This window comes from Pinus tabuliformis, chromosome 9 (assembly GCF_031772625.1).
Source record: "Pinus tabuliformis cultivar Carrire ecotype Pingquan chromosome 9, CPIR1, whole genome shotgun sequence".
Lineage (NCBI taxonomy): Eukaryota > Viridiplantae > Streptophyta > Pinopsida > Pinales > Pinaceae > Pinus > Pinus tabuliformis.
This window is the reverse complement of record NC_142307.1, coordinates 667,793,110-667,802,590: the sequence shown is the minus strand read 5'-3', so window position 1 is coordinate 667,802,590 and position 9,481 is coordinate 667,793,110. Positions and strand designations below refer to the sequence as shown.

The 9,481-nt window shown below is 41.1% G+C and overlaps 1 pseudogene; it reads left to right on the top strand.

Moving 5' to 3' along the window:
* The first annotated feature begins 2,612 nt into the window (after window positions 1-2,612).
* LOC149150436 (fasciclin-like arabinogalactan protein 17 pseudogene) lies at window positions 2,613-3,852 on the top strand (annotated as a pseudogene).
* The last annotated feature ends 5,629 nt before the right edge of the window (window positions 3,853-9,481 follow it).

Here is a 9,481-nt window from a genome sequence, read left to right as displayed (position 1 = left end):
AGGGTATGGAAAATATTGGTAAACTCCGACACGTATTGGTCCCTTCCCTGCCACAACGTGGTCCACTTTATGTATTGATCCTCGTAGCTTCCGACAGGGTAGTACTACTCCTTGATGACATCTTGGAATGAATTCCAAGTGGCTAAAAATAATGAGCCTATACTTTCATCCTTCTGCTCGCAGTAGGTTTCCCACCAGTCCTTGACGTGGGGGGCTGCTTTGAGAAGAGAAAAAATAATCTTTTCTTGAATGGAAAAATCATGAACAGAAAAATAACCCTCTAGCAGATTTAACCATTTATCGATGGAATCTGCGTTTATCTGACCCTCGAATATGGGGATTTCAAAATTAACTTGTACCTTAAATGGTGTGGCGTTTCCAGAGTAGCTGTTGGAAGCCAATTTTCACCCCTGGGTAGCCACTAAAGGATCTAGGCAAAGTTGTCCATCATCGTGTTCCTTTGAGGGCTTCTTTGAGCAAGATTTTGATAGGATCTCATGCCCCCTCATCTTTATTTTCATCTACCATGGGAAGCCGTTGGGATTTGCGAGGCTGGTCTTGCAAAGGTTTGACTAGTTCAAGCCCTAACTCATATCCTGACCTTGTTGGGGACATGCAAAGAAAAACAGAGAAAAAAAGCAGACCGCTCTGATACCACTGATCCGGATTTAAACAGGAACGCAACAAATTACAAAGATAACCATAAACACAGAGATGCAGCAGAAATAATACTTCATTTCATTAATGTAAAATACTAAAATATGCTTACAAACATAAATGGAAATACACCAGCTAGGGTGATGGTAGCTTATCTCTGAGAAGAGATGTGGTGGCTACATGCCTCTAAACTGAACTACAATGAGTCTCAAGGGCCATTTTATTATTGAACAATAAGAGCAAACCCTAGACAACCAAAACCCTAACCCGAGGAGATGTAACACCAAGAGTTAATGGGTCCCGTTGGGGTGAGTTGGACAACCAACTTCCCGGGGTCGTGACTTGGTCATATTATCTTCATTTGATGCACATGATAGCCCATTAGAAAGATCTCTCTGAGGACTACGACGAATAAGATGATTTTAGCTATGAAATTGCTGGCGGTAGATTTCCAAAAAAACATCGTTTAGGGCCTCAAAATGGCTTTGGAAGTTTAGGACCCGAAAAACTGCTAAAAATAGTAAACTGTGCTACAATTAAGGAAACTGAAAAACAGAAAGAAGCAATGGTGGGGGTCCAAGTGGAATTGGTGGGTGGCCACCAATATCCACCTGGATCAAGTGATTAAAGAAGAAGGAAGGCTAGTCTGATATGGAGGATAGGAAGAAGAAACATTTCTATCCAAAGGATTAACATAATCATTCCACAATGAAAGAGGTTTGGAAGGACCAGGCCTCTAGATTAGAAAAAAATTACAAAGCATGTGAGAAAGGGGGAAAGAAGTAAGAGAAGGGATATTACTTGGAGGAAGAGAGTCGATTCTAGAGCCTAGGACAGTACAATTAATGGGATCCTCTTTGGTCCATTGAACCTGTTGTCCATCCTTGAAAATTTCCATTTGATTCAATGTGATGTTAATATTAAACCTTCTATACTCTTGGGCTACTAGTGGTATAACCATTTGTTATGGGACGCTTGATCTGCTGATCCAAATGGAAAGTATGGAAAGTGTCATCCACCCATGGTATTGTAATAGTGATCTGAATGGAAAGTGGAATCCACCCATGGTATTCATCCACCCATGGTATTTATCCATCCATGGAATTTACCTGTGATATTTTAACTAGAAAAAAGGCTAGAAGTAACAAACCACATTTTTTAAAAGAACAATATTTCCCAACACAATGTAGCTTTTATAGTTCTTTGTTCTAATAAAAAGTCTCTTTGTGGTTTTGTTTACTATGTGTTCTCCTCATTTCAAATGTTTTTAGATCTTGGGGGCTTCCCCAAGATCTGGATTAGTGGTATCAGAGTGGGTTATGAATCCATGGAAACCAGGGTTTTAAGGGTCTTCGATGCAGATCTTCTAAGATAGAAAACCATATAAAGTTATTTGAAGATGATTGAGTAGAAGAGGGGTTTGGAAGGTGTTCAAGAATCAAATTTCCCTTTACTCATTGAGTGCTTATTTTGTGGTATGTTAAGGCGAATTTATGGCACTATTACACATGCTCCAACACTTTTGACATCTCTGCAGTGATTCGATTTGAAACCATAGAGGGTTGTTCTTGATGAGTACAAGGTCATTCATAGAATGTATTTAATTCATTAAAGGGTTACTTTTGGCATTTGGGACATCCCATTTGCATGCCACATTGCACGCATCATGAAATTCACATTTCTTTTGCAAGGATAGAAACACCAGCTTCCCTACTAGAAAACATTGAGTTTGAGAGACTTGAGGCTCAACACCATTTCACCACTTTGGTATAGAATCTAATACAAAATACAAAATATTCTTTCACAGTGGTTCATGAAGCCATCAGCCTGCCAACCAGCCATTCCATTTGTGCTCATATATAGTACACAGTGTGAGATCTCATTTTCTAGATTTTCTTCAACTTTATATCATAGGTTTGCTACTATCTATCAAGAAAAGGGATTTTTTTGTGACCATGGATTACTAGAGCTCGAGATCAATTCTCTCTATCATGCTTCTAGTTTTTTCATTGCAGCCTCCAATGCCACAGTGTTTCAGAAGTTGGGTTAGTAACGATTTCTTTAAGTTCTTAGGCAGCTATTATCTCCAACTTAGTGCTCGTGGCTTTGCCAAACTCCCATTACACCAAGATGGTGGAACTAGTCTAGAAATTGTTGGTGCTCCATATCCTTGAAGATGTCACCTTTAGCAACAATGTCATGATATTTTCTCCCCATAATGATATCCTAGAGTGAAATATAGATCCGAAGTTCAAGAATTTCTTTCTCGAAGCGGGGAATCTGAAGGCCCTGCAGAAGCTTCTCATTTTGCCACATGGTTCCTCAGAGAATCATTTCCAAGGAATGGAGCAACAATACTCATGAGTTACTGGACAAAGACTAGTTGAAGCTATCGATGAAGGGACACAAAAATATCATCGATATAGCCTCCATTTCCCACCCGAGTGTCATTGTGAGGCTCGACGATGTCATCCATGGGATCAACAAAATGAAGATACCTAAGAGCATCTAGGATGAGTTTAATAGATGGAGAAGTGGTGTTTCTTTGGTCATATTGCCAAAGGGCACTTTGGTTCTCAAACCCATAAAGAATTTGGTGAAATTAGTTCACCCTTCATCCATTTCTTCCAAATGTCTACCCATTCACTCAATCTACTATGCCCTAGCACCAACATGTCCTTGTCACTGATGCCCACCTTAGGGCCCTTTATCAGGTGCCACTAATTTGATGGTGAAAGCCAAGTGAAGGATTTCATTTGCACATTGGTGCTTTATGGTGGCTACAATGAAATGGATGACATTTTGGTAAATCTCACATCTCTGGCCTCTGAGCTTGCAAAGCTCGTCTCCGAGGGGTATAAATTCATGATCCTGACACCCAATGATGAGGGCATGGCCAAGCTCACCACAGAGAAAATTGGTGAGCCCAAAGCCCGGGAAAATATACTTTATTACCGCATTATTTATGAGTATTAGGCTAAGGAGAGTATGTATAATGTCTTGAAGAGGTTTGGGAAGATGAAGTATGATATGCTCAAAATTCCCCACAAGATAACTTCTCGGGAAGCAGATGGGACTGTGGTGTTCAGAGAGGGGGAAGAGTCCATGAATTTTTTAGAATATGACCTCTATGTTGATGGCAGGATTTCAATCTAAGGGATTGATAGAGGGTTTCAACATCTGTGCAAGCCATGATGAGGATTTCGACATCAACCCATGTTAGGATGATGATTTATGCCATGATGAGGATTCCAGATCTACGTGAGCTAGGATGAGGATTTTGGGATTTAAAATAAATAAATAATTAATTATTTTCCTCTAGCTGCTACTCTTAGATTGAAGATTAGAGTCTACTTTGTTCATTGGTGGACCTTAAATTTTGTCTTCAAAATTTACAACAAGAAAGTGTTGAATGCATTTACTTACCCTTGGCAACTTCAAAAATTTCACTATTTATTTGATCTGAACTTAAACATGAAAACAAAAAATTACATATATAATCATAAACACAGAGATGCAGTAGAAAAACACTTCATTTCATTAATAGAAAAATACTAAACTATGCTTACAAACAGAATTGAGATAAGATAGCTCGAGTGATGGTAGCTTATCTCTAAGAAGAGATGTGGCGGCTACATGCCTATGAACTATGTTATAATGAGGGTCAAGGGCCTATTTATTATTAGAAAACATGAGAAAACCCTAAACAAGAAAGACCCTAACCTCGGGAAATGTAACACCAAGAGATTGTGGGCCTCGTTGGGGTTAGTTGGGAAACCAACTTCTTGGGGTTGTAACTTGGTCATATTATCTACATTTGGCGCATACTATACCTTGTTGGAAAGGTCTCTCTCAATGCGTTAGGTTTTTCCGCAAGCCCCTTCATATGGATATAGGCTTGCTGTGGAACCAAAAATATGTCATTTAGGGGGTCAAAACTGCACCGGAAGTTCAAGACCCAGAAAAATGCTAAAAATAGTAAATGCTAAAATGAACAAGGAAATAGATGAAAATAATTGGGGGGCCTAGGTGGAATAGGTGGGTGGCCACCAATATCCACCTGGATCATTCCTCCCCCCTTAGGAAGTAATGGTCCCCATTGCGTGTAGAGCCTCCACGAAGTGAGGTAATTTCTATTAAACGTGGTCCGTGGTGAACCACTTGCCCTGGTGAAGGAGTTGGCCTGCTTTGACAACTCGATATAGACGTATCCCCTATTGGCAAGTGTTATTGATTGGTGTGTCCATGATATGATCAGTTATGGCTTGTTCCATGTAGTCCAGGTTAAGCTCTATTGGTGTCAGTTGTTCTGCAATGTTAGATGTGTCCAACAATGGTGGAAAGTATGGTCGAAGGCGATCTACATTGAAACTCGGTGCAGACCAAGAAATGGTGGGATGTTAGGCTTGAAGGCATTATCACCAATGGCCTTGGTGATGGTGTATGTTCCATATCCGAGCAGGTGAAGCTTGCGGTGGGGTCCAGCAAGGCGCTCCTTCTGCAAATGTAGCCAAACTCTATCACCCACCTGGAACTTGTGCGGCACTCGATGTTGATCATGGTGCTGTTTGTAATTAGAATTGGCTCTGTCCAATATATCATGGACCTACTAGTAAATGTTTTGAATGTGCTCAATAAATTTGTTAGCCCTTTCAACTTCAGACTGAACGTGAGCCAAACCTACTTGAGTGATTGCAAATGGTATGACCACATCAATGGGGCATAATGGTTGAAATTCTAGCCCTACCCAAAAGGGGTTGTGGTCTATTGAGATATGGAGAGCTCTGTTGTAGTTGTGTTGGACATAGGGGAGACTTTCATCCCACGTGCATGGATGCTTCGAGTTGTACATGCACATAATGTGTACGATCATCTTGTTGAAAACCTCTCTTTGGCCATCAATTTGGGGATGGAAAGTCATGGACTTAGTAAGTTTTGTATCCAGCATCGACTAGAGACTTGAACAAAATGCACTCAAGAATATGATGTCTCGATCTGAGACAATGGACTGTGAGATCCCAAAGTGTACCCATACTTGCTCAAAGAAGAGCTTAGCTGTGGCATCTGTTGTGATATTCTTCATGCAAGCTGCCAGGATGTCCATCTTAGAGAATTTGTCGACGACCACGAAAATGCAATTGTTATTGTGCTTAGTAGAAGGAAGGCCTAACATGTAAACCATGGAGACATATTCCCAAGGCTGCCTAGGAGTAGGTAGAGGAGTATATAGGCCTTGCTTCGTGATGGTTGGTTTGGCAATGATGCAGGTGGTGTAGGATCTAATGTACTTCGCAACATCCTAATGAAGTTTCGACCAATAAAAATACTTTTGCAATACCGCCACTATTTTATTTACTCTAAAATGTCTAGTGACTTGACTGTAGTGCACCTCCCAAATCATCTTGGAACGCTGACTTGAAGGAACACAAATGTGTCCCAGGTGGCATAATAGTACATCCTGAAGGTGAAAATTTGGAAATTCCTTCCTTTCCAGGAGTGTCTGGTATATGTTGCTGAATTTTGGATCACTTTTGTAAAGACGTGGCCACCTTGATGTCTCGTGCCCACATGAGTCGAGCACAATGATCAATGCCACAACTGGTGGTCAGCTGAGGAAATCAGCAATATTATTAGTGATGCCCTTCTTATACTTAATGTTCAAATGGAACTATTGCAAATAGGTGGACCATTTCTGATGGCGATCGTTCTGCAACTTCCCTTGTGTCTATATAAACTGTAGAGGTCAGTGGTCTGTGTGGATGGCCGTTTCTTTCCCCAGAATGTAATGCTTCCATTGATGGTAGGCTTGCACAATGGAATACATTTATTTGTCGTAGGTGGGGTACTTTCGAATTGTGTCTGAAAGTGTCTCACTATGGTAAGCCACTGGATGCCCATGTTGAGTAAGAACCATACCAATAGTGTTTTCGGAGGCATCTGTCTCAATCTCAAATGGTTGTTGTAATTTTGGTAATGTGAGAACTGGTATATAATAGAGGCAATTATTCAACTCAGAGAATTCTTGTTGTTGGGTTTCTGACCAAATAAATGTTTATTTCACTCCACCCTTGGTGACTTGACTTAAAGGCCAAGTGATATGTGAGAACCCCAACACGAACCTACAGTAGAAATTGGCAAAACCCAAAAAGCTGCGGAGCTATGTTAGAGTGTTGGGGCTGGCCAATCCCGAATGACTTGTATCTTGGATGCTTCCACATGTACACCCTGCTCATTAATGATGTACCCCATATATTGAACTTGGGTCAAGCCAAAGGTGCATTTCTTCAAGTTAGCACACAAATTTTGTTGGCACAGGGTTTGAGGGACCTATTGAATATGGTGGAGGTGCTCTTCCCAACTCTGGCTAAAGATCAAGATGATGCATACGAATACATTGGTGAAGGCTCGCAACATGTCGTCCATCAGTCTCATGAAGGTTGCAGGGGTGTTCGTCAATCCAAATGGCATGAACAACCATTCAAAAAGGCCCTCCTTGGATTTGAAGGCAGTATTCCACACATCGAAGGGTTCGATAGGAACCTGGTGATAACCCGACTTCAATTCAGTCTTGTTGAAATATTTTTCCCCTTTGATCTGGTATAGAAGGTCATGAATCTGTGGGATTGGGTACCTATTTGGGATAGTGATCTCGTTCAACATCCGATAGTTAATACAAAGCCTCTAGGTCCCATCCTTATTTTGTACCAATACAATCGAGCTCCCAAAAGGTGATGAGCTTGGCCTGATGTTCCCTTTTGCAACAGTTCCTAAATCTACCTCTTGATCTCATCATTTTCCAGAATAGAGCATTGATAAATCAGTCCATTGGGCAGCGACACACCCGGGGTTAGATCAATGGAGTGCTTGACCTGACAGTGCAGAGGTACCCTTGTGGGTGAGGCAAAAATATCCCTGTACTCCTCCATGAACTTGTCCCTCTGCTGTTGTTGTGAAGAGGAGCCCTGCATAGAAGTAGTGGCCACAATCTTCTTCTTTCCCAGGGGGAAAATCATAAGGAAAAAAAATTTCGTGGTCTGGGAAATGATCTTACTGCATTTATTTGTAGTGATCAAAGAGATGGAAGTAGGCGGGGCTACCTCCAGTACCCTGTACAAGTTATTAGCCAAAGTAATAATCATAGAGCAAGGTCAATACTCATATACAACATGTCACTTCCACAAGTATGGTTGTCCTAACAATACATCACTAACTTCAAGAGGAGCAATGTCACACAGTACCTCATCCATAAAGGGCTTGATGTTGTAGGGAAGATGACACTACTGGCTGACATGAAGATCTTGTCCTTGCTGAAGCCACCGATGGTGTATGGCTATGGATGTGCTATGGTCTTTATGCCCAACCGCTTCATGACCTCTGCTGAAATGAGGTTCTTTTGGCTCCTATTGTCGAAAATGAAATGCAGCGAGAACCCTTCACCCACATCTGTGAGTGGAAGAGGCGTTCCCCCTCCTCTGGATCTTCAAGCTCAATCTTCTGGATCTTGGTGGTGGCCATGGTGGCACTAGGATCTGCATAAATGATATGCTTCCCTTTGTCAATTCCATTATTGGGTTTTGATTCAGAGTCAGAACTTGCATCTGATTTAGAAGCCTTCAGCTCGGTTACCAGTGAATGCTTGGCTCGAAACTCACTTGTATTGTGAGTGGAGCTCTTATGGAACCCGTGTCCTTCTTCATCTTTAGGGTGTTGTTCTTTGCTTGTGGCTTCACGGGTTGTCCTGGGTAGCATCAACTTGGCTTGGTCCTTTGTTCTATGGTTTGGGGGGCACATTTTCCTTGCTTTGGATTTGTAGATCCAAAGTTTTGCTTCTTATGTTTAAACTTCTCCTCAATATTGATAGCGTATCGATACACCGTGTCGAGTGAGGAAATGTCTAGGAAATCCATCTCATCCTAGATGTACTTGTGTAGATATCCACGGTACTTGAGTACCAAATTCCACTCATTATCCTTGATACCTAGCTTCGTGCGAAGGGTATGGAAAATATTTGTGAACTCTAGCACATCTTGGTCCCTTCCCCATTGTAGCATGGTCCACTTTATGTATTTGTTTTCATAGCTCCCGACAAGGTAATATTGTTCCTTGATGGTGTCTTGGAAAGAATTCCAAGTGGATGCGGATGAAAACAATGAGGGTTTACTCTCTTCCTTTTGTTCATAGTAGGTTTCCCACTAATCCTTGACGTGTGGGATGACTTTAAGAAGTGAAAAAGTAATATTTTCCCGATTGGAAAAGTCATGAACTTAAAAATATTCTTCCAATAGATTTAACCATTTATCTACTATTTCAATTTTCTGCATCTATTAGGCCTTCGGATATGGGAATATTGAATTTAACTTGTACCTTAAAAGGAGTGGCACCTCCAGAGTGGGTTCTGGATGAAGATGCATTGCCCGTGGGTAGTCATTGAAGGATCTGGGAGAAGTTACCCATCATTGTGTCCCTTTGTCGCTTGAGGGCTTCCTTGAGAAACATTTTGAAAGGATTTCTTACCCCCTCGTCTTTATTTTCTTCTTCCATGGGAGGTCATTGGGTTTTGCGAGGCTGACCTTGCAATGGTTCAACCAAATCAAGCCCTAACTCCTTATACCCTGACCTCGTTGGGGACATGCAAAGAAAAAGAGAGAAAGAGCAGATCGCTCTGATACCACTAATTTGAACTTAAACAAGAATGCAACAAATGACATATATAATCATAAACATAGAGATGTAGCAAAAAAAACTTCATTTCATTAATAGAAAAATATTGAACTATGCTTACAAACAGAATGGAAATAAGATAGCTTGGGTAATGGTAGCTTAT